Genomic DNA, 25,830 nt, shown 5'->3' on the forward strand with positions numbered 1-25,830 from the left:
AAAGATTTTCTTCACAGACACCTGGCTGCTGTGGGCAGAAGAGCAGGAACCGATCAAGGGCAGAGGCGGAGTGGAGGAGGGTGGCTGAGAAGGTGCAAGGGAGAAAGCGACTGAAGATTCTGCACCTGAAGGAGGAAGAGGAGAAGGAGGGTGGCTTTTATGTTGTGTGCTGCTTTTCCTCTGGTGCTCTTCCCATTGCAGTTTGTGCCTTTTCTGCATGTGTCTTTGTAAGGCAGTTGTCCCTACGTAGGTGTTGCCACTTCCACGGCTCAATTTTTGGAGGCAGAGAGAACAGATGGCATTGCTCTGCTCTGAGGCAGGCACATTAAAACATTTCCAAACCGCTGAGCAGTGGTGCTTGCAAATTTTCACCTAAGCCATTTTCGCATCGAAAAATCCCGTTTTCGAATTCGGCGAATCTTCACGAAAATCTTCAGAAATATTCGCGTTTTCGACCAGCATCAAAAATTGAAGTATGCGGACGCTTATGCGGAAAAATGTCCGCAATAATCCGCAAGAAACTTTGCTATCTGCGGACGCTTATGCCCTTATGCAGAAAGATGTCCGCAATAATCCGCAAGAAACTTCCCTATATGCGGACGCTTATCCTCTTATGCGGAAAAATGTCCGCAATAATCCGCTAATACATGCGTGGCGAAGCTTCGCATAGCAGTACTATGACTACGTGGAAATACGTACGCGATGAACTATGAATTTAAACCAAAAATTACGGGCATTAGGTGAAAATTAACATGAAAATATTTGATCGAAAATTCGCCTGTCGAAGCGAAATTAGGCAAAATTCAGCGAAAATTCAGGAAAACAAATTTTTTCATTTTCGCTCATCACTGCCGCTGAGCCCCCTGGGGTGATGGCACTATGGTAGCATCAGCAGCTGACATTGAAGGGCATGTTGGCTGGCTGTCCATAGGTGGCGATACATGGCGCCGGACACTGCCACTAGCTGTTTATGACGACAAGCTCCCCCTGCTTCTTTCAGGAACTCGTCTCCTCCTACTCCTCTCTGACTCCCCCTCTGAACTGTCCCCTTGGTCATCTTGTCTCTTAGGATCCCACGTGACATCTGTATCATCGTCATCATCATAATCATCCTGCCCAGCTTCGCTTGCCTCAGACACCTCCAAAACTGCACCAACAACAGGTACTTCATCATCCTCCTCCTCACACGTTATGTCAATAGTGTCGCCTAACTCAGACATATGAGGTGGTGTAACTTGCTTAGCACCTTCATCTGGTTGTAACAATAATGGCTGTGCATCAGTGATTTCCTCTGGGTCTGCCTCTACCTCTGCCTCTACCTGTTTTGTCCGTTTTGTCCATATCGGGGGGATGAAGTGAAAGGTATGCACTGACTTGACTAATACAATGTACAGTCACACAGGTGAAGTTAACAGGTATGCACGGAGTGGTATATTACACTGCGTGCACTCACATAGGTAGGTGGGTGCACTGAACACAACAGGTAAGTATATGTAGTGGTGGGTGTTACAAATGTGCACCTGTCACACACACGTACTGTGAACAGGTACAGTGACTGGTGGTAAAAAATATCACACTGCGTGCACTCACGTAGGTAGGTGCGTGCACTGTGAACAACAGTAGGTATATGCAGTGATGGGTATTACAATGTGCACCTGTCACACACAGACAGATACCAGACAGGCACAGTGACACTGTGTGCACTCACGTAGGTAGGTGGGTGCACTGTTAACAACAGGTAGGTATATGCAGTGATGGGTTTTACAATGTGCACCTGGCATAGTAGTAATAATTATACCACCAAGGGGCCAAAGGCCAGCTGCGACTGACTGACAGGGCTGTATATAATACAAGTGGGCCACACAACAAAAGAGCTGTTGAGGGGTGCTTTTTTAGCAATACGAATCAGCAAGGAGCAAGCTAAGAAGCCTACAAGAGCCTAACTAAGCTTTCCCTATAGGTCTCTGCACAGCAGCTCTCCCTTCTCTAATTACTGCAGGCACACGAGTGAGTCCAATGCCTGATGCTGCCTGCCTTTTATAAGGGGGGTGGGGCTCCAGGATGGAGTGTAGCCTGATTGGCTACAATGTGCCTGCTGACTGTGATGTAGAGGGTTAACATTGACCCTCATGATGCACTATGGGGGCGAATCGAACTTCAAGAAAAGTTTTCGGTTCTCCACGAAGACAAACCACCGAAGTTCACCGGGAACCATACCCCGGCTAACCGTGTGGGCCATCTCTAGTGATAGGCCCCTTGAAACATCTTTTCCATCATTTTTGTGGCCAAAAACAGGATTTGTAGTTTTTCAAGTTCGCCTGTCCATTGAAGTCTGTTGCAGTTCGCCGGTTCGCGAACTTTTGCGGAAATTCGCGTTCGAGATTCGCTAACCTAAAATCTGAAATTCGGGCCATCTCTTTTTGTGAGCAACGAACAGCTTGGATCTCACATAATTTTGCAGTGAAATTTAGAACAATGTTGCAAAATTACAATTTCAGGCTATTGTGAAATGAATTCTGCATGTAATAGTAATTATGATCCATAATTTCGCAAGCACATGTAATTTCACAAAAATATAGCTTACTCATGCTCATATAAACTTCAATGCATTTATGTGAAAATGCATTTTCTCATATGCGAAAATATTTTTTCTTATTCCCTACAGACTTCGAAGCATTTATATGAAAATGTGTCTTTTCATATGTAAAAAGAACTGTTCACAAATTCTTCAATGCACTTGTACAAAAAAATTACATGAATTAATTTAATTACCCCCCCCCCCCGAAGAAAAAAATCCCACTTATCATCAAACTTGTACAAAATTTCACAAAATGTAAATTATTAATTAGTATCAACACTACTTGAGAGATGTTGATTGCATTTTTTGAACAATTAATTTTTCTCATAATTTAGTTGTGGTTTTTTTTGGCATAGGAGGCAATCTGGGCAACACAATTAACAAAAACACTCTCACCTTCTCTTCCCTGGTGTAAATTTTTTTTAATTAACAAACACAGGAACTAAGTATTTAAACACAACATTGAGTTAAAACTGAGGATAAAAATGTAGTAATTTGTTGTCTGGAATAGTGAAGTTCTCTTTACACAGAATGTGGCCAAGAGATGGAGAAGGGGTACATAATGATACAGACAATGATATTCATCAAATATTGACACTGAATACAGAACTGGTGATTACAATGACAGATATAACATGATGAATAAAATGCATAACAGAGTGCGAGCTATGAAATAAATAACAAATTCCAAGACACAAAAGGGTAAGAGAGCCCTGCCCTTGCGAGCTTACAATCTAAAGGACATGTACTGCAAGCTGCCTGATGCTCACCGCTCATCGCAAGCCAAAACTTACCTATCATGGGCTTAATTCACAAAACGGGCACGTTCGCACGATAAATTTGCGTTATTGTGCAAATTCACGTTAACGCGCGACCGCAAATTTTTGCATGCAATAACCGTTTTTTCACACGAAAACGCGCTAAAACGCATAAAAAGCCGTGCTAACAGCCGTGCTAACAGTTAGCACCGTTTTGTGAATCAAGCCCTAGATGTTTTCCGGAAGTTCAGTTGCCCCCATAGTGCTTCATGAGGGTCAACTTTGACCCTCTACATCACAGTCAGCAGGCACATTGTAGCCAATTATGCTACACTCCCTCCTGGAGCCCCACCCTCCCTTATAAAAGGCAGGCAGCGAGGGAGAGCTGCTGCAGACTCTCATAGGGAAAGCTTAGTTAGGCTCTTGTAGGCTTGACACAGACTTTTTTTTACCTTTTATAACCTGCTTTTGCACCGTGCTTAAAGGGGAACTGAAGAGAGGTATATGGAGGCTATCATGTTTATTTCCTTTTAGACAATACCAGTTGCCTGGCAGCCCTGCTGATCCTCTGCCTCTAATACTATTAGCCATAGCCCCTGAACAAGCATGCAGCAGATCAGGTGTTTCAGTGGTTCAGACTTATAAGTCTGATCTGACAAGACTATCTTCATGCTTGTTTCTGGTTTTAATCAGATACTACTGCAGAGAAATAGACCAGCAGGGCTGCCAGGCAACTGGTATTGATTAAAAGGAAATAAACATGACAGCCTCCATATACCTCTCTCTTCAGTTCCCCTTTAAATAAAAGAATCCTGTTTCTGAGTTCCAGAATCCACATCTCTTTTATATATATATATGATATATGCTCCTGTAGGCTTGTTAGCTTACTCCTGGCTGATTGTTATTGCTAAAAAAGCACCCTCAACAGCTCTTTTGAGAGCTAATCTTGTTCTTGTGATCTATTTTTTTCTTTTTTGTGTGTGTCCCACTGACACGTGTGTTGCATAGACAGACTTGGTAATTCCTACTGTGTGTGCCACTGCCAGGCCCAGCACATTCAGTGACTACCTATGTGTGTGTGACAGGTGCACATTGTAATGCCCATCACTGCATATACCTACTATCTGTTGTTCACAGTGCACCCACCCACCTACCTACTTGAGTGCACGCAGTGTCACTGTGCCTGTCCGGTACCTGTCTGTGTGTGACAGGTGCACATTGTGATGTCCATCACTGCATATACGTACTACCTGTTGTTCACTTTAGTGCACCCACCTACCTACGTGAGTGCACGCAGTGTCACTGAGTTTGTCCGGTACCTGTCTGTGTGTGACAGGTGTACATTGTAATACCCATCACTGCATATACCTACCTGACAGTCACTGTTGTTCTATCATTGAGCTACCACAGCCCGGCAACCATATGGGCTTGAAAACCGCCATGGCCTGAACTCTGACCATGGTGCGCACCAGTCCAGCATGGCCGTCACTACACAAACAGTTGTTTGTGGTGCGGTTCGGAGGTTGGGGCCATCTCTAGATGTTTTATGTTAATTGGTTGCTTCCTACCACTCCCAGATACTCCTGTTGTGTTTGGATAGTTTATGTTCATATACATTATCTTTTTTTGTTCAGATTGTAGCCTGATTGGAAGGTTTTCTGGCTTATTTGAGTGGGGATGGTTATTCCCCATGTGTGCTTGCAGTGTTTGCTTCTTTGGCAACTTGAGTTTGTGAGTACCTTCTATTGATATCTTTTTTTTTCCTCTGGTTCTTCTCTGGTGGCTGGTTTATTAACTTCTACGGCATTATGGATAAATGACCTGGCTTCAAGTTATCATTTTAACTTTTATATTGATGAGTTAGGACAGATTTTCCTGTGTCATAATCATTGTGTCTGAATAGAAGCTTGGCATGAAGCTCCATAGTAACTTGCAACATCCAAGCATACCATTTGTATTGGTTGCCTGGCAACCGACTCTCATGTAGGTCTGCATGACCATGTTACAAGTGGAAAGATGCCTATTGTGTAATTTACATTTCCAATTGCTATTCTGCCTTAATAGCTCATATTTGCAGTACAATGAAAAAGATGAGATTCTAATAGTGTTATCTTTCCATTTAGTAAGATTTGTCCACCTCCTGTCATTTACTTGTCTTATTAAAAAGCAGACAGCAAGCTAAAGCCAGAGAATTAAGTATGAATTTATCTCCTTGACAACAGAGGTCAAACAGGAACTCGGGAAAGATACTAAGAGGCAAAAGAAAGTTTATGAAAGGAGAGGCCAGAGGTCTGACTGAGCCAGTGAGTTGACAGTGCTTTGTTACTAAGAGCCATTTTCGCTGGCAATCTTGTATACTTAAAACAATTACATTTTTTGTATAATAATTCAGCTCAAATGACTATATTATATTGCATATAAAAATTTCTCTACACACTTCAGACCAAAGTGTTACAGCGGTTTTCTTTTGAAGAACAGTTTTTTTTCCCTTTTTAATGAAAAAGGAAATTGAAGTTAATGGAAATACAAATGTATGTAAAATACTATATAATTAACAACATATCCACTTATATTGAACAAGAAAGCATCTATGTGACGCTGTTCATTCATGTATGGCCTCCTCTTTCAGCTTGCTGAGTTGTGATCAGCCAGCAGATTTGTTTCTGGTACTTATAGTATATGGTCATTTAAAGAAATATATGGATCTACTGTATGTGCTGGATAAACAAGTAAAGCATATTACAATCTCCACCTGCCACAGTGACATCTTGTGGCAGGTGGGAAACCTGGCTGTACTACATCTGTTTAAAATTATATACACCAGGGTGCTCAATAGGTCGATCGCGATCTACCGGTAGATCGCGACCGCCTATTTGGTAGATCGCGGCCTCTTGGCCACGTCTTGTTAAATATAGCCGCGCGTGTTCTCTGTGTCGTGCTGCGGCTGTCAGAATCTGCTTCCGAGCAAAGCAGCGCTGATGGGAGAGGCGCGGCTAAACAGAGAGGCGTGGCTGGAGGGGGAGAGGAGCCAATTGAGCAGCACTGATGGCAGAGGCGTGGCTGGAGGGGGAGAGGAGCCAATTGAGCAGCGCTGATGGGAGAGGCGTGGCTGGAGGGGAAGAGGAGCCAATTGAGCAGCGCCGATGGGAGAGGCGTGGCTGGAGAGGAGCCAATTGTGAGCGTCTTCTCTGCCTCCTCTGTGATGGTCAAGCGTTGTGGCCACGCCTCCCCCTTGTCCCGCGGGCTTCTACCACCGCATCCATCTTTGGAAGGACTGGACTGGAGATTGGAGAGCGGAGGAATTGCATTGCTGCCAAGGTGGGGAATAGAATTATGGTGCTGGTGGGTCAGGTCGGGTCGCGCTGCAGGTCGGGGCCAATTAGTTTACTGTGGGGCTGCAGGGGAAAGGGGATTTAGTTATTAATCATAGAAGCCATGCGGGGGGAGGGGAGGGAGGGCTGGGGGTGGCAGGGGGTTTAACTGAGCTTAATGTGGGCACCCCTAGTTGAGGGAAGGATTGCTGCCAAATATGCTGGGGTGGGGAGGGGGGTTATTGTCACTGTGTGGGGGTACATTTGTGGGGAAATCTGCCAATGAGATTGTATTTGTGGGGAAATCTGCCAATGAGATTGCACTTGTGGGTAAATCTGCCAATGAGATTGCACTTGTGGGGAAATCATCTGCCAATGAGATTGCCTGTGTAGGGAAATCATCTGCCAATGAGATTGCCTGTGTGGGGAAATCCTCTGCCAATGAGATTGCCTGTGTGGGGAAATCTTCTGCCAATGAGATTGCCTGTGTGGGGAAATCCTCTGCCAATGAGATTGCCTGTGTGGGGAAATCCTCTGCCAATGAGATTGCCTGTGTGGGGAAATCCTCTGCCAATGAGATTGCCTGTGTGGGGAAATCCTCTGCCAATGAGATTGCCTGTGTGGGGAAATCCTCTGCCAATGAGATTGCCTGTGTGGGGAAATCCTCTGCCAATGAGATTGCCTGTGTGGGGAAATCCTCTGCCAATGAGATTGCCTGTGTGGGGAAATCCTCTGCCAATGAGATTGCCTGTGTGGGGAAATCCTCTGCCAATGAGATTGCCTGTGTGGGGAAATCCTCTGCCAATGAGATTGCCTTTGTGGGGAAATCCTCTGCCAATGAGATTGCCTGTGTGGGGAAATCCTCTACCAATAAAATTGCCTGTGTGGAGAAATCCTCTGCCAATGAGATTGCCTGTGTGGGGAAATCCTCTGCCAATGAGATTGCCTTTGTGGGGAAATCCTCTGCCAATGAGATTGCAATTTGTGGTCGTCCCATGCTAAACTTAGCATTTATAATGTTGTTATATGACTATACAAGACTTGTATAGTAATATACCAGCATTATTAATGCTAAGGTCAGTATTTGAAATGTTGGTAGATCTCCTGGCCTCGGCGAATTTTAACCACTTCGCCCTATCTGGACGGATATATCCGTCCAGATGGGCACTGCTGCTGCAGCCGTGTCGTGCGCGCGATCGGGCGCGCGCCCGCGCGCGCTCCCGCTGCCCCCCCCCGATCAGTGAATGGGAATATAATTCCCATTCACCGATCTAATGCTTCATACACACTTGAGATAAAAGTCTTTGGAAAAGGCAAGATCACAGACCAATCTTACCACCCTCCATGTAGTATGAGAGCCCTACTCTACACAGTCTTTTCTATGGAGCTGAACTCCACATCAGACAGAAATCTTTGCAAGATGCTGCACACACAGATGCTGTACACATGCAACAGATCAGTATCTGCAAAAGATCTGTTCCTGCCAAAGATCCGTTCCTGCAAAATGCATTCATAGTCTATGAGATCTGCAGATCCTCATACACACCTGGATTAACAGACGTCATCTGCAGATCAGACAATCATCTGCAGATCTGAAAATCCATCCTGGTGGATCTGATCTGCAGATGATTGTCTGTTAAACAAGGTGTGTATGAGGATCTGCAGATCTCATAGACTATGAATGAAATTTGCAGGAACGGATATTTTGCAGGAACAGATCTTTTGCAGACACTGATCTGTTGCATTTGTACAGCATCTGTGTGTGCAGCATCTTGCAAAGATTTCTATCTGATGTGGAGTTCAGCTCCATAGAATAGACTGTGTAGGTATGGCTCTCATACTACATGGAAGGGGGTAAAATTGGTCTGTGATCTTTCATTTTCCAAAGACTTTTATCTCAAGTGTGTATGAAGCATTAGTCTCCGGCAGAAATGCCGACGCTTTCTCATCAGAGAGCGCGGTATTTCTGCCCCCAGGAAACATCACCTTCTTCTTATAGTTCCTAGATGCGAGATCGTTCGCATCTAGGAATTTTTTGAATGTGGCCATCTTGTGGCCAAATAGTAAACTGCACCCACATACCTAAATTAAATAAAAAAATACATTATATTACATCTAAAATTAGCTATTTACCTCCCAAACTAAAATTACCCAAATACATTTTTGTATTTAAAAAAAAAATAAAAAAAATTACAATAAAAAAAAAAAAAAACTACATAAATAGTTACCTAAGGGTCTGAACTTTTTAAATATACATGTCAAGAGAGTATCTTATTAATTTATTTAAAATTATAAGCTTATAAATAGTGATGGACGCAAATTGAAAAAATGCACCTTTATTTCTAAATAAAATATCGGCGCCATAAATTGTGATAGGGACGTAATTTAAATGGTGTAATAAGCGGGACAAATGGGCACATAAAATACATGGGTTTTAATTACTGTAGCATGTATTAATTTTAAACTATAATGGCCAAAAACTGAGGAATAATGATTTTTTTCCATTTCTATCTTAATCTTCCTGTTAAAATGCATTTACAGTAAAGTGGCTCTTAGCAAAATGTACTACCCAAAGAAAGCCTAATTAGTGGCGGAAAAAACAAGATATAGATCAATTAATTGTGATAAGTAACGATAAAGTTATTGGCGAATGAATGGGAGGTGAACATTGCTTGGATGCTTAAGATTTTCGACGCTGTAGGCTGAAGTGGTTAAAGTAGCTCGCGAGCCGAAAAAGTGTGGGCACCCCTGATATACACTGTCATGGAGGCTGCAGAGACTGAAATGTGGGGGCAGAATTAATTGGGCCTGAACTCCAGTAAAGTTACCATGGGCAGGGAGTGCATGGTAATTTTACCATTACTAGCACCAGGGCAGTACTCCCAGTCAACCCATTAACGCCTCACACTTTACAGCTAAACATGTTGACGCCCCCCCCGCTCCACACACACACACACACACACACACACACACGCGCGCGCGCGCACACACACACACACACACACACACACACACACACACACACACACACACACACACACACCTGACACTGGTAATTGTAAAATTGCTGTGTGTAGCAGAAGCACAGCTGTTTTACTGCAGTTTACTGCATGAGGCCCTTTGAAAGATGACACCCTAAAAATAGAAATGCACTTTAATTGAAGAAAACACTATTTGTATACAGAGCAGGTAATATAGGGAGCCAATGGTGCACTCAGTAAAGTTTATTATTTCTGCACTTGAGCTAATCCTTGTCCTTTTTGCTTTATACTTTTTTACCTTTTACTGTGCCAAGGCAGAATGGAGACCTAGTGATTATTGTTTCTGCATGCCAACATTTTTTTTAATCCAACCAGGGGCGGACTGACAACTCATGGGGCCCCCGGGCAATAGGAGATTATGGGGCCCCACATACCAGTGTTTCCCACCTTTCACGTTATATTTTTACAGACTAAGATATAATAATTTATTGACAACAGTAAATATGTTATATTGAGATATTACATAGCGACAAAAACCGCTGCGCCGCGCATAGCGCGGCGCGCCAAAAGATGGGTGTGGTCACGCAACAGAATGTGGGCGTGGTCATGGGTGGGGCAAAATATACATGACCTTAGCAGTGGTGTAAAAGGTCTGCTGGGGAAGTTTGCACTCTGCCATAGTGCTTCCCCCCAAAATACATGTAATCTGACAGCATTTCACAAAAAATCCATGCAATTTGGCAGAGGTTCCTCCAAAATACAGATAATATGGCAGTCGTTCCCCCAAAATAGACGTTATCTGGCAGCAGCGGTTCCCCCAAATATACATAATTTGGCAGCGGATCACCAAAAATACATGTAGCAGCAGTGGTTCCCCCAAAATACACAGAATCTGGAAGCAGCAGTTCCCCCATTATACACAATCTGGCAGCGGTTCCCCAAAAATACACATAATCTGGCAGCTGTTTCTCAAAATACACTTAATCTGGCAGCAGCAGTTCCCCAAAAATAGTTAATCTGGCAGCAGTTCCCCCAAAATAGGTGCCCCCAGTATAAGTAACCAGGTCAAAGGGTATCCCCAGTGGAAGTATCCAGGTCTATAGGTTTTCCCAGTGCAGGTATCCAGGTCTATAGGTGTCCCCAGTATAAGTAGCCTAATCTACAGGTGTCCCCAGAATAGATAACCAGGTCTATAGATGTCCCCATTTAGGATAGCCAGGTCTATAGATGCAGAGGCGTATCTAGAGGGGTGCAGGCATGGCTCGTGCCATGGGCGCCACAGCACCATGGGCGCCATGGCTGCCTCCTCCTACTGGGAGGCATCACTGATATTGGAGCGGTGACTTATACTGGGGGACACCTCTCTCTACCTATTCTGTTGGGATACTTGAGGGGTACTTATACTGGGGGACACCTGCCAAACCTATACTAGGGGGACTTCTATAACTGGGGGTATACCTCTCACCACTTATGCTTAAGAAGGCTATTTATACTGGGGAGACACGTCTAGTTACATATACTGGGAGGGCAACCTAAACTGGGGGCTACCTATGCTGGGTGAATTACCTATGACTACCTATACTGGGGGGCTACCTCTGGTTAATTATACTTGGGGAGCTAACTCTAGCAACCTATACTTGGGGGGGGGGGGGGCTATTAATACTAGGGGGACTTGTATCATTGCAAGAACATAAACTGTTATTATTGGGCAAGGTGTTCTGACCAAGTGTGTGTACGTGTGTGTGTGTGTGTGTGTGTGTGTGTGTGTGTGTGTGTGTGTGTGTGTGTGTGTGTGTGTGTGTGTGTGTGTGTGTGTGTGTGTGTGTGTGTGTACGTGTGTGTGTGTGTGCGTGTGTGTGTGTGTGTAGGAGAGGGGCGCAATTTCAGTGTCTGCCACAGGCGCTATGTTCCTCCGATACGCCCCTGTATAGATGTCCCCAGTTAAGATAGCCAGGTCTATAGCTGTCCCCAGTATAGGTAGCCAGGTCTACAGGTGTCTCCAGAATAGGTAGCCAGGCCTATAGGTGTCCCCAGTACAGATAGCCAGGTCTATAGGTGTCTCCTGTATAGATAGCCAGGTCTTTAGGTGTCCCCAGTATATGTAGCCAGGTGTATAGGTGTCCCCAGTATAGCCAGGTCTATAGGTGCCCCCAGTATATGTAGTCAGGTGTATAGGTGCCCCCAGTATATGCAGTCAGATGTATAGGTCTCCCCAGTATAGCCAGGTGTATAGGTCTCCCCAGTATAGCCAGGTGTATAAGTGCCCCCAGTATATGCAGCCAGGTGTATAGGTGTCCCCAGTATAGCCAGGTTTATAGGTGCCCCCAGTATATGTAGCTAGGTCTATAAGTGCCCCCAGTATATGTAGTCAGGTGTATAAGTGCCCCCAGTATATGTAGTCAGGTGTATAGGTGCCCCCAGTATATGCAGCCAGATGTATAGGTGTCCCCAGTATAGCCAGGTTTATAGGTGCCCCCAGTATATGTAGCTAGGTCTATAAGTGCCCCCAGTATATGTAGCCAGGTGTATAGGTGCCCCCAGTATATGCAGCCAGGTGTATAGGTCTCCCCAGTATAGCCAGGTCTGTAAGTGCCCCCAGTATATGTAGCTAGGTCTATAAGTGCCCCCCCAGTATATGTAGTCAGGTGTATAAGTGCCCCCAGTATATGTAGTCAGGTGTATAGGTGCCCCCAGTATATGCAGCCAGATGTATAGGTCTCCCCAGTATAGCCAGGTCTATAGGTCTCCCCAGTATATGCAGCCAGGCTTGTAGGTGTCTCCAGGAGGGGAGACAGCCAGTGAAGGAGGGCGATGGGCATAGCAGCGGAGAAGGGGGGAAGTTTCCCCCCCTCCTCTCACCTTGGGGCCCCCCTTCCTGGCTCTCCCCTCCATAATCTGTAAGACAGCTGGAAGCGGCTGACAGCGGGCGGAGACTTACCGCTGTTCAGCCACCGGAGGCATCGCTGATCTGTGTGCAGCTAGTCTGGGCTTCTCAAGCCCACACTAGCTGCACACAGATCAGCGATCCCTCCGGTGGCTGAACAGCGTCTCCGCCCGCTGTCAGCCGCTTCCAGCTGTCCTACAGATTACGGAGGGGAGAGCCAGGAAGGGGGGCCCCAAGGTGAGAGGAGGGGGGGGAAACTTCCCCCCTTCTCCGCTGCTATGCCCATCGCCCTCCTTCACTGGCTGTCTCCCCTCCTGGCTGCTCAGGGTTCTATGGCGGGTGGCGGGCCCCCCCTGACCACGGGCCCTCGGTCCGTGCCCGAGTGCCCTAATGGTCAGTCCGCCCCTGAATCCAACACTCCCAATAAGATACACCATTACCACAAAAGATGCATGCTAAAGCACTATGACTTTCATCACTATGGATTAAGATTTAATCCCCAGGGTGATAGTCCTGGCCACCAATGGTGGCCCACCATCTGATATTGGTGCAACTCTTTGCTACAGCTGAGCAATGCATACTTGCTTTGTGTAGGGGAGGAGAGACAATAGTGTATGATGAAGGGACTTTTAGTGGATGAGAGCACTGGCTGTTGCTGTCACATTATAGAACTAATGTGCTAGATCTTTCAGCAACCTTGGCGATATATATATGCAAATTTTCCATTCCAATGGGTAGATACATCATCTGTTATTTAACTGCATTTAAAAAAAAATTTCCCATCATAACTTTAAAATCGATTTACTTAAAAACGACAAGGCTGTTTTACCCTTGATCCCACTACTCTCCTTAAAATACCTATCAAATGTGGTGATTCTTTCATGTATGGGGGCTTTGCTACTAACAGCTTAAGTCTGCGCCAATTACTTCAATGCAATTTTGCCCCAAAATCTAAACATGTGAAAAACACATTTTCATGCAAAATACATGCAAATTTCTGTGAAAAAGTTTAATGAGTGAAAAAGAGCCAATTTGCTGTGAGGTCACACTTTCTAACATCTGCCTGCTCATCCTTGTTGGCCACCCACATACTGTATCTCACAAAGTTGAGTACACTCTCACGTTTTTGTCAATATTTTATTATATATTTTCATGGAACAACACTGAAGATATGACATTTTGTAATGTAAAGTAGTCAGTGTACAGCTTGTATAAGCGTGTATGTCAGTGTGCTGTTCCATCAACATCACTCAACACACAGTCATTATTGTCTAAAGAGCTGACAACAAACCCCTACGTGAAGAATGACATTTTTCCCAATTAGAGGTTTTCCCTTCCTGAGATTATCTTACTCATTAGTTCTCAGGTGTCAATTGGGGTTGTAATCACTCTCACACTCTCTCATACTGGTCACTGGAGTTTTAGCATGGTGGCACCTCATGACAGATAACTCTCTGAGGATCTTAAAAAAAAGAATTGTTGCCAGGGATGTTGAACTCCACTCCTCAAGGTCCTCTCACATTTTGGCAAAGTTCAGATGATGGACTTGCATCAAACAGCCACATGACACCCAGTACCTGCACCAATATACATCAAACCTACAAGAGGGTCAAATAAAGAGTAAAGCAGTGCATACAAATTTAAAGGGAACCTGAAGTAAGAGGGATATGATGGCTGACATATTTATTTCCTTTAAAACAATACACATTACCTGGCTGTTCTGCTGATCACCGGCTTCTAATAATTTTATCAATCGACCCCAAACAAGCATACAGATCAGGTGTTCTGACTAGATTAGCCACATGCTTGTTTCAGGTAGGTTTATGATTTAGACGCACATTACTGCAGCCAAGAGATCAGCATGATGCCAGGTAACTGGTATTGTTTAAAAGGTAATAAATATGGTAGCCTTCATATGCCTCTCACTTCAGGTTCCCTTTAAATTGCTACCTTTAAATGATGAGTGGCTAAAAGTGCAGTCCAGCTCAAGTGTTTTGTTCATGAGCAATACTTTGTGCACGTCTGCTGCAATTTTGAATTCACTAGCAAACAATTCATTTGATTTGCTGTGTCTTGCAGTTTTAATTTCCAAAGACAAGCACCAGTCTGTGTTTAGTTTACAGATCAAGGCTGTTTACAGCTTAACTGTGTACAAAAAAAAATGAAATCAAAAACAGGACATTTTATCAGTCTGATGCATAAATAACAACATATCTCATTTAATAAACACCAGAGATTAATGTCTGAATTGCTTAAGCCAGAGATCTAGATTCAGGTTAAATCCCCCCTGCGGAAAGCCGTGGTTTAAGTCAAATGCTAGGTTAGCTGATTCTGCACATTCAAACTGAAAATAAAAATGTATTTTGTATGAAGCATCTGCTGTTTTTGTTTAGGAAAATGTGGTAAGATACATTAACAGTGGTGACACTAACAGATGTTCCAGAGCTAAATACATTTACAAAGCTGTTCATCAGCAAATGACAGTACACAGTGAATAAATCTATTCTGAGCCAATAACCAGCAGTGTAAGTTATACCATGTAAGCTGTGCTCTGTTGTCATCTTTCCCTACTGGGCTGTCACCCAAACGAAGGGCTTGAAAATGTTGACCCATGTATACATCTGCTGCTATAAAGGACTCCTGTAGTGTGCTAAAATTATTGGAAGGTGAAAATACACAGCTTTGCTCACTTGAAATGGATTTGTGGAGGTCATGGGACACTAAGGTATGCCTCCTTACCCATGTCATAGAGCCCCATAAAGTCTCAATGTTTTTGTGCTTTTAAAGCCCATTTCCACAGTTTGGTTCCTCAACCCCAGTTTGAGAAATTCATAAGGCTCATCCACCATAACTAATTTAAAAGCTTTTTTGTGCACACACTGGGCAGTCCCAATACCACACCCATCTCTTGCACCACCCCTCTCCACAGACCAACAGTAGAAACATGGTGATTGACAGTCCAGTCATGTCCTGATTAGGGATGATCGGAATGAGGAAATTCTGTTCCGCCAGAATTGCGGAATTCCGCTAGAGCTATAATTCCGTCGCCATTACATTACCACAGAATTTTGGGAATTTCCGCGGAATTTTGCTAATTTCCATTAAGGCGGAAAAATTAAAGTAATCGCAAATGAAACCTTGTTTATGCTAAATGGTAGCCCATGGGACCTAGTGGCTGTACCCCCGGTCATTTTTTTGGTTTTGTTTTTTGAATGTTTTTTTTTATTATTATTATTTTTTTTTGCAGCAGAAGGTATCGCTTAAGCCATGGGACCTAGCAGTGGTCCCATAGCGGTCATTTTGGCACCACAGGAGGTGTCGCTTAAGCCATGGGACCTAGCGGTGGTCCCATGGCGGTCGTTTTGGCGCCGCAGGAGGTGTCGCTTAAGCCATGGGACCTAGTGGTGGTCCCATGGTGGTGGTTTTGGCACCGCAGGAGGTGTCACTTACGCCATGGGACATTGCAGTGGTCCCATGGCGGTGGTTTTGGCGCCGCAGGAGGTGTCGCTTATGCCATGGGACCTTGCAGTGGTCCCATGGCGGTCATTTTGGCGCCGCAGGAGGTGTTGCGTAAGCTATGGGACCTGGTGGTGGTTCCATGGCGGTCATTTTGGCACCGCAGGAGGTGTCGCGTAAGCTATGGGACCTGGCGGTGGTTCCATGGCGGTGGTTTTGGCGCCACAGGAGGTGTCGCGTAAGCTTTGGGACCTATAAAAAATGGTTGGGATAGGTGAGATAGCTAGTGAGCTGGTTGCTAACATCGGATTAATTGTTTTTTGTTAACACTGTAATTGGTGCTGAAATAATTCCGATTTTCATGCAGAAATCCGTTTGGGTGGATTTTGTAAGCCTCTGATTGGTGCAGAAATTCCGATTTTCATGAAGAAATCCTGTTGTTTTCACTTTAAACTTCTTCTAGGGGATCCTTGTGATTGTCTTGCAAAATTCCGCATTCCGCCGGAATTACGCATCGTTCCGCGGAATTTCCGCTATAGCGCTAAGGCAAATCCGTTCCGATGCGACGGAACGGAATCACCAAATTCCGGCCAGAATTGCGGAAAAAAATATTCCGCGGAACGCGGTAAGCATCCCTAGTCCTGATCTCATAATCCTTAAAGTGTATCTGTAGGGTAAAGTGCCCTAAATGGTTACTGACCTCAATAGAGGGAAGCCTCTAGATAATCCAGAGTCGTCCCACATTCTCTTCCACCAGCCTATCCCAGCACTTTGTCTCCCAGAAGACCATTGACAAGCCTTTGTCAACGGCTTGCGTATATGCAGTAGCATGGATCTGATCATGGTTGACTTTTCTGCTGAAGCCTTGGCGGGTACGTGCTACTGTGCAGTAGCAGTGGGACCATGCTCCTTGTCATATGGGAATGCGGCCATGAGCTTTGGAAGAAAACAGTGCTGGAATGGCAAACCGGAAGAAGATGGTGGAAACCTCTGAAGGATCCAGAGGCTTCCCTCTCCCAAGATAAGTATCTATCTTTCACTTAAAGAAAAGTGAACTCTAGGTGAGAGTGATATGGAGGCTGCCATATTAATTTACTTTTAATTAATACCAGTTTCCTGGCAGCCCTGCTGATCTATTTGGCTGCAGTAGAGTCTGAATTACACCAGAAACAATCATGCAGTTAATCTTTTGAGTTCTGTCAATATTGTCAGAATCTGCGTATGCTTATTCGGGGTCTATAGCTGCAAATATTGAAGGCAGAGGATCATTAGGACAGGCAACTGGTATTGCTTAAAATTATATAAATATTGCAGCCTCCATATCACTCTCACCTCGGGTTCACTTTAATAAGCTGACAATCAGCCAAGATGTAAAAGAGCTTCACAACTTGCAACAAGAGGCCAGACATAGTCAGAGTCTAATCTAAGCATAATCAGACTTTAAGAATAAAGAAAAAGGTAGTAATCTAGTGGCAAACAAGCTTTTATTTCTATTAATTAAGGTTTCCACAAAATTTGTGGATTCCCCCTGCTTCAAGCCCACACAGAGGGTGCGATTCACAAAGCTGTGATAAATGCTATCACAGCCGTGATGAGCTTAGCGCGTGGGTTAGCGCACGTCCAGGTTTGCGCAACAGTAAAGGTTTGCACGCATTAACTTTCCCCGTTCACGCGCTGCAGCTAACCCATATGTTAACGCGTGAACAGATATCATTTATCATGGCTTTGTGAATCGAGCCCAGAATGCAGAATAATACATACCTTTCAACAAATGATTCAACCTTATTGAGTCTTATAAATTCCACCCTCCGGGGAACAGCTCTTTAGGGTACACCATGTGCTTGTTAACTTTTCCCAGGCTTACTTCAACTTTACTGGGCACTACCCCTTTTTATCTACCCTCTAATCATCAGGTTCACACATTGGCCCCTATGCAATTAATTGTAATTAATTAGGAGATAATTTTCATCTTCTCTGTAAACTAAATTTTCAGCATTTTACAATTGAAAATGTACCCAAAAGTTGGTGAAAAAGTACTATTTAAATTACTATACATTAAATTAAATTATATAAATTACTATTGAGTACTTTCTTGCTTGCTGGTGGCTTAAAAGGCATTTTATGACAAGTTGTAAAAATATCACCTAGGAGAAAACTCAGGAGAAAAAGTGAATTGCATATGGGCCATTATGTACACACTGTACATTTAACAGATACTATGTCCACCTTATCCTTATGTTGTCTTACAAGTGCATACACAATGCTCCGGAGTGAACTGCTTTCTCATAAGGTACCAGACCTCCCTCAAAATGATTTTTTTTTTGACCATTGCAATCAAAAAAATAAAAATAAAATAATCATCATGAAAATATTAACGTTACAAAAACATTTTATACTTCGGGAACAATAACTTCTCACTGTTTCCACCTCTAATCAAAGGAGGCATATGATCCCGCACCATCTATTTCAATTGTGAAATACCATGCCTTTGTTTAAAGAGTGTTGCCATTGGTGCGTCCTACCTAGGGATAGGGGAATCAAATGTCTCTTATGCTGGGCATACACAGCTCGTTTTTTATTATCATTCGTGCCGCTGATGGCTCGATTGATAATATCCGACGTGTCCGATCACCACGCCGGATCGATACTGCGCTCGATCCACCCCGCGCGGAACGAACGGGGGTGCGCCGGCATCGAGCCAGCGGCTCGATTCCGGCACACAAACGAGCCGTCTATGCCCAGCATTATAGTCTTCTTATGGCCTGGATCCACAGATTTACACTCCTAACAACTTATATGCTGTACCAAACCCACAAGGACTTTTCAATGCATAAAGAACATACGTCCTGCTGCAATTGTGGGATGACCATGCAATTGTTTCCCCACTATGTTTATGAATAATGCAGTCTCCCTTATTGATGGCATTACAGCACCTCTATAATGGGCAAATTATTCCTCATTCTTACCCTCTTTGCTTCTCTCTTCCGGTACTTCTGGGTCAGCTATGCTTACTACATCTCTGATTGCTTTACCTTGCCTAAACACAAACAAAAGAAAGCTCAGAGAACAACTTAAAACAACCATCTTGCCAGTCCTTCTGAAGAATTTGACATTATTTCATGACAACCTGTATGAACATACTTGACTATCTGCAGTAAGTGTGGACACATTTTGTTTTCTGATACTTTTCCTACATTCTCCAGAAGTCATGATAGAGGAATGATTTATTCTACCAATCTCATACATGTTTGCTGCTGTCTCATATGCCTCATTTGTGGATGATGTTTGTCCAGCATTCAGGAATTTTTGGACATTCAAGACATTTGGGCATGGGCGTAGCAATCGCCCCTGTAACACCCTGCCATCGCAGGGTGGCCCAGAGGCTTTGGAGGCTTCTCCTCTCCCCAACTGCAAGTTCAGCCAATTAGCAAAAAAACCTCACTGTTCACTCACAAAAACTGTGTGCAGAAGAGTGTGTAATTTTTTTCCTGCTTCCAGACGCTGCTTCACATCAGAAAACTCTCCGCTGCCATTCGCCGGCTTCCAATCGCATGGGGTTCAGGGACCAAGGGTCCCCATGCTATCATTTTTACAAGGGAGGCCCTATTAAGTCTAGTTATGCCCCTGCATTTGGGTATTGATTTAATGGAAACTATCGACATCAAGCTAGTTGTTTCTGCTGGTAGGTTTTGTAAACAATATCATTTGTTGCAGGTCGTGCTAAGGTGGCGCTAGATAGAGGTTCTCTTTAGAGTTACATAGTAGAATGGGTTATCCTTCTTGTATTCTCAAAATAACAATATTTTGTGTGTGATCTACCAGTTTTTGTAAACAGATTGTCAACTAACATCCCATCATCCACATCCAGATGTTGAATATTGTGTATGGAGTGTTCCAGGGTGAATTTCATCATTGGGTAAGTGGTGTTCACCTTAGCCACCATCTGTGATAACAAAGTCTCAGGCACCTACCACAAATTCAGAAAGTCATTCATATAATGACAGCATCTAAGGATGTGTGGATGACATAATGATTTCATCAAAAACGTCCTTTGTTCTAACTTGCACACAAACACAATGGCAAAGGATGGAGCCTGGGTTAACACGTTAGTGCTCCATCTCTAAAAATTATGCTGGTATTCAAATTTAAACTGTTTAAGCCTCAATTTTAACTCCAAGCAATCAATTAGAAAATGTATCATGTCATCCAAAAGGTAGCATCTAATGTTACAAAAGCAAAACCTCAGACTCTGTTTTAATGGCTATTATTCAAATATTAAGCCACAAATTTTGTGTCAGTATCTCTTATCCTCCTCATTCCAATGGCAAGTCGGACACTTCCAGCATTTGGCGCAAACGAGTGAGCTCCTTGCAGAGTGGGGATGGTATCTTCAGAGTTCCAGCAGGTGCACGCAGGCAGGCTTCCTCCAGTGTTGCCAGGCAACAGGGCATGTGAGATGTTCACTGTACGCTCTCTGGCACCATCACTAAGCAGGAAGCGATTGGCTTTATTGCCAGAGCCAATCACTAGAGGGTGGAAGTGTGTTTCATTGGACAGAAGTGTGGGTGGCTTTTCCTCATTGGCTGACAATATGTTTTGGTGTTATTCTACTGCTTTCTGTTATGACCCATTGCCTGTTACCTGACTATTCTTCAAATTTCTGCCTGGACCTACCTTTGCCAGTTTTTTTGTTACCTCTCTTCTGCCTCATCCCTGTATATCTGGTGTAGATTGTTTTGTATGACCTCTGGCTTGTTTTATCACATTATTGATTCACCCTCTATTTCAGTCATCTGATTCCTGTGAATGACCCTGGACTGTTTGACTGTTCTGAATTACCAGTGCCGCTGCTTAGTGTGAGTCTTGGTGTTACCACTGTCTTAACTTTATCAGTTTCTATATCACATAAGGCTGAGCGTGAATGAGCCACATAGGGTGAAGACTGTGGTGTAGATTGGGGCATAGGGACTGATCATAAGACAGTAGATCTGCCGGGCCTTAGTTTTGTCTAGTGGATACAAGCAAATCTAATAGTTAACACTATTAGAGAAATGCTGTGTCTAAATTGTAAGCTTTAAACTATTGATCTATTATTGATCTGCATATGTGATTGGATTGCTGCGCATAGTTTACTTTTAGTAATATAATGTTTCAAGATGGACTAAGAAGCTTTCCGAGTATTTTAGAAAACCCTTTCAACAATGGCCCTATTCAGCAGTATGAAAGTCACCTTGTAGCCCCCTTTATCTTGCATAACTTTACTCCTTCCTATCCTCACTTAAAAAAAAAAAAAACATCTTTCCTAAACATTTCACCTTTATCATTCTTGTAGTAACAATTTATCTATTAAAACTCTAAAATTAGCTAAACATAGGTTTTATGAATATTCATAATTTACAAATTAGCAGTATGTTAAAAACACTGAATCTTTAAATCAATAGTTCCCAAAGGCAACAGCTTCTTATTTCATGGAAATTTATGTGAGCGCCAGACACCTATAATTTTGTTTATAACAAAACAATCATGTAAATTGTGATCTTAAAAGCACAATTCAGCACTCACAAAGAAAAAGAAAAGGCGATAGACAGTACAATTCATGTACTGATTTGTGGGGGAAAAATAATATATCATACAAATGTGATTACATGATATTGGTACATAATGATTGCTTTATAAAAAATGTAAGCCAGCTGCATTATCCGCTAATAGTACAGGAGGAAAACATATTTCTCTGTTTTCATCCTCTCCTGATTCATTTGGAAAATCCATTGCTGCAAATCGCTCATTTTTCAAGCACCTAAATTTTCCTTGGATGTATTTATTATTACATCTAAATTGGGGTGGTTGTGGGGAGTTTATCTATACTTACCTCATGCTTCTTCTGGCCCCCTGTACTCTTTGAGGTCCCTTTGTCACCCCATTTACAGTCCAGCGACCTGGCTGGATCATGTACTCTGAAACATGCACTGTCCCACCTGCAGGAGGCACGCAGGCAGGACAGCATATGTGCCGAATTGCACGACCCAGCCAAGTCGTAGAATTAGGGTGAAAACAGAAAAACAGAGGGGGCCTAGAGGACATCAAATACTGGGGTGGGGGAGGGCGGGCTGGGAAAAGCACCAGGTAATTGACAATCAACCCCCCCCCCCCATCCAGGTGACCTTTATTTACATCTCCACTGAGTCATCTCTTTTCAAAGTCAACAAAGCCAAATAAGCCCAGATTGTCTAACCCAGGCATGGGCAAACTCAGCCCTCCAGCTGTTACGGAACTACAAGTCCATTTGCCTATATGAGTCATGACTGTGGCTGTCAGACTCCTGCACTGCATTGTGGACCTTGTAGTTCCGTAACAGCTGGAGGGCCGAGTTTGCCCATGCCTGGTCTAACCTCAGACCTTTCATCCTTTTGATTATTTACCTTGCCTGTTTTTGTACCTTCAAAATTGTTCAATGTTCTTCTTATGATAATATAGTACCTTACATTGTATTCTATACATTTTAATTTGTGGCCTCAGAAGTTATTTATACAGTGGAATTAGTACAGTAGTGACAGTAGTATTTTATAAATCAATTACAAAAATGTCCTTTTGCTCTGCTCTGCAGTTTCAGATTTATCTGTTTTTGTCTAAGGCCTTCAATTCTGTCCATTTTTTTCTAGTGGTTCTAACTTCCCAGTATATTTCTAAGTTATCTTTGGCTGGACTTGTCTATGGCTCCGTTAGTTTGTCATTTTCAGTGAGCCTTGATTTTTATAGTATCTGATCATCTTATATTTAGAATTCTGGAGACATTATTTTATGAATGCTGGTAACTGGGAGCTAATAGTCAAAGGGCATATTCAGGAAACTGGGGTAAAATTGCCAGTACTTTTATCCATTAATTTGTCATTTTTTTATTGTATTATATGAAGCCCTCAAAGTCTTGCAGATAGTGCCCTGGTGGGGATTTGAACCGGGGCACTAGGGATAACTGATAGCCAAAATTTAATTAATTGGTTAATTAAGTTAATTAAAGGACTTTTTCCAAGGTTGCATTTTTAATCCATTTTAAGTCTTTGTGGAAATGTTCAGAGTGTGGGAAATATTTTGGTGATAAAGGAAACCTTGCCAAAGATGAGAGAACTCACACTGGTGAGAAACCACATGCATGTGCTGAGTGTGGGAAATATTTTGTTCAGAAATCACAGCTTGTCAGACATGAAAGATCTCACACTGGTGAGAAGCCCTTTTCATGTGCTGAGTGTGGGAAATGTTTTGCACTGACTTTAGAGCTTGTTTCACATGGATGTTTTTTTAAAGTCAGCAAAATGACATTCTGCAGCAGAATTCAGAATGTCATTGCTCTGGGATTTTCTATACTGAGTATAGCAAGTCGAGGGCTGGGGATGGGATCAATAAGTGCAGTGCTGTTCGTCAGTCATCGGGGCAGGGATTTATGCATTCTTTGTTGTTCATCGGGTATCGAGAGGATATGGCACTATACCAGTACCAGGTGAAGAAGCAGCCCTTCATGGAGCTATATCTGAGTTATAACAAAAAATATGCAAATTGATGCACCATCCCCTTATATAAGCATTTACTCACACATCTGCTGCTGCAGGAGCTAGCTGTAATGTGCAATTGACTCAAAAAAATAAATACACAGCACTCAATCTGTGTTGGGTAAAATTTGAAAACATTTAATGACCAAAGATTGTCAGTAATCACTTAAAAGGATCGTTACCCACCCCCCATATAAAAACAGGAGGACATCAGCCAAGTATGTAAAGAAACCATCAACGGAAATAGGAGAAAATTAAGAGCATGAAGTATGAAGTGAAGTTGATACTTGTTCCCACTATTCCTCTTAACATGCATAGTTTTGGTGGTGATAGCATGTATGGGGGCTTTGCTATTAACCATTAAAGTCGGTATGAAATTACACAAAAATTACACTTAATTGTGAAATTAAAGTCCCTGATTATAGTTAGAAACAAAATAGGTAACAATTTTTTGCAAATATTTGCATTACGATGTTGCATTGCAATTGTGAATTACTATGCAAAATTACAGGTATGCAGAATGTGTGCTCATCACATGGTCTATTTGATTGGTTTCATTGATGCCAGGTATAATGTATGTTCTTTTGTGGAGGGTTCTATGTGGAAAACAGGTGCTAGATTTTCAAATATGTGTTCATCACGGTAAATTGCTAAGCCACTGGTCTCTACATAGAGGATATGTTAAATCAGCTAATGTGTCAAGACAATCATTGGCCTATATATTTCCATGCCTATTGGTTTAGGGGTAGTTGGAGGCGCCCGTGTCGGATCGGGGGGACTTATGGTGGGGTCCCTGGGTTGTATGCATGTATGTGGACACTGATATTACAGCTCTATATTTATGGAGATAGCCTACCTTATTAGTAGTAATCAAACCGTATAAAAAGTTCAGAATTTATTTGTGCACAAATAAATTCTGAACTTTTTACACGGTTTGATTACTACTAATAAGGTAGGCTATCTCCATAAATATAGAGCTGTAATATCAGTGTCCACATACATGCATACAACCCAGGGACCCCACCATAAGTCCCCCCGATCCGACACGGGCGCCTCCAACTACCCCTAAGCTTATGCTACATCCTCCCAGAGGATCCACAGATACCAGGAACATCCTGGCATATCTGAATTTTCCTGGAGTGACGACCATACCGGACGGTAAAAGGCCGAGTGAGGGCGGTACTCCCCCCACATGCCGAGACGAGTGGTTGCCTACAGCAACCCACACTTGTGAGTATTACTCTTACTCTACTAATAACCTGACGTTAGTCCAACGGTAATACACCAGATCGGGCTCCCGATCTCCCTGTGTCTTTGTCGTTTCAAGTCTCATGCCTATTGGTGTTAATCATAACACGTTTCAAATACTGTTTTTCTTTCAGTTGGTTTGTTGAAGCTTCTCTTCAATATCCAACTTACAAAATTATTTGTTTATTAACCAGCAAGAAGCATAGAATTGACTACCAGATATTAAAGGGGAGCTTCAGCTTAAACAAACATACTGTCACTAAGTTACATTAGTTATGTTAATTAGAATAGATAGGTAATATAATCTCTTACCCACCCTGTTTTAAAAGATCAGGCAAATGTTTGTGATTTCATGGGGGTAGCCATCTTTTTCATGGGGGCAGCCATCTTTTTGTTTGAAAGGAGGTGACAGGGAGCATGAGACACAGTTCCAACTGTCCTGTGTCCTAATCACCCCTCCCAGCTGTGCGCTAGGCTTCAAATCTCAAATTCAAAATAAAATACATTTGTGGCAAAACAGCAGAAGGAGAACAACATCAGAACAACATCAGAAATCCCATCATGCTTTGCACAGCATCAGGGGAAAAATGCCCATGCAGTTTTCTTCTGTGCTGCAAAAATTAAGGCTTGGGTAAGAAAAACAAGCCTTTTCAGTGCTGCTGAGTAGATTTTTAGTCTGGAGGTTCACTTTAATGTCTACTATAAAGCTTATGTCATACTACCCTTGTAATTCAAGGCCACTGCAAACAAACATATATTTTATCTTCGAGATTGAATCCTGTCTATTCCATCTTGTATGGCAGTTAGATCAATATTATACTCCTTAAAGTGTACCCAAGATAATTAAAAAAAAATAATCAGATACGTTCCTAAGAAGAGGGAATCCTTTGGATCCTGCAGAGGCTTCCTATGTCCTTCTAGCCCCATTGCTGTGTGTGGACCCTTGGAACATAACCAACAAGAGCTTGCCAGATATGTTACATCATGGTTCCACTCCTCTTATTGCATAAGCATAGTTGTACTGCGGCTATGCAAGTACAACCATGCATGTGCAGTAAGCCAGAGCCACTCAT

General features: G+C 43.0%; 1 long non-coding RNA gene across 1 annotated transcript; it reads left to right on the forward strand.

The window, feature by feature from the left end:
- The first annotated feature begins 5,484 nt into the window (after positions 1–5,484).
- Positions 5,485–20,815, forward strand: LOC137531790 (uncharacterized). The gene is made up of 3 exons (XR_011023755.1): positions 5,485–5,639; positions 19,791–19,884; positions 20,758–20,815. It is a non-coding gene; the product is annotated as an uncharacterized lncRNA (long non-coding RNA).
- Positions 20,816–25,830: the final 5,015 nt, after the last annotated feature.

The sequence above is a fragment of the Hyperolius riggenbachi genome, chromosome 9, assembly GCF_040937935.1.
Source record: "Hyperolius riggenbachi isolate aHypRig1 chromosome 9, aHypRig1.pri, whole genome shotgun sequence".
In the NCBI taxonomy this organism is placed as follows: domain Eukaryota; kingdom Metazoa; phylum Chordata; class Amphibia; order Anura; family Hyperoliidae; genus Hyperolius; species Hyperolius riggenbachi.